The sequence below is a fragment of the Nicotiana attenuata genome, chromosome 11 (genome assembly GCF_001879085.1).
Source record: "Nicotiana attenuata strain UT chromosome 11, NIATTr2, whole genome shotgun sequence".
Classification (NCBI taxonomy): Eukaryota; Viridiplantae; Streptophyta; class Magnoliopsida; order Solanales; family Solanaceae; genus Nicotiana; species Nicotiana attenuata.
The window spans coordinates 44910414-44911055 of record NC_031999.1 but is presented as its reverse complement, the minus strand read 5'-3'; positions in this window follow the sequence as shown (position 1 = coordinate 44911055).

Sequence of the window (642 nt, the reverse complement as noted above, 5' to 3'; positions counted from 1 at the left end):
AACTTAGCGAAGAGTAATCAGAAATCACAAAAAATAGTAGAATTTTGGTAGTTTTCCATAAGGAAATGTAGGAATTCAGAAATTTCTCTAAAAAAACTCAAACCGTTCAACGTTTTTTCAGGAATTTTTATCTCTCCAATGTCGTTTTTTTTTTAGACTTGAGCTTGAAGAAAAGTTGCCTTTATAGGCAAGGTTTTAGGGCTGCACAAATAAACTAAATTTTGCACCTGAGACCTTTTGCAGTTTTAGTTTTTCCTCAAGTACCCTTAGCTCAAAAAATCAGTTTTCATTTAGGTCATAATGACAGCTTCTGGGAAGCTTCCTAATTCAGTTACTGAGATTCCCCCTACCTAGAGTTCCTAAATTACCCCTTTAAGCCATGTTAATTACTCTCAGAAAATTCATGGGTCAATTTGACCCAATGATTCAGCCCAAATCCGGCTTACAAAATCTAATTTGAATCCCTCCTTTTGGGCTTTTGATTTCAAGCAAACAAACAATCTATAATCGAAATTCTGACCCAAAATCTCCCAAAAGAAAAATTCCGGAAACCTTTCAAAATGAAACTAAAAACAACAGAGAGAGGGAAATGAACCAATTAACAAAAAAAATAAGCTAAACTTTGTTTTTTAAGCTAATTAC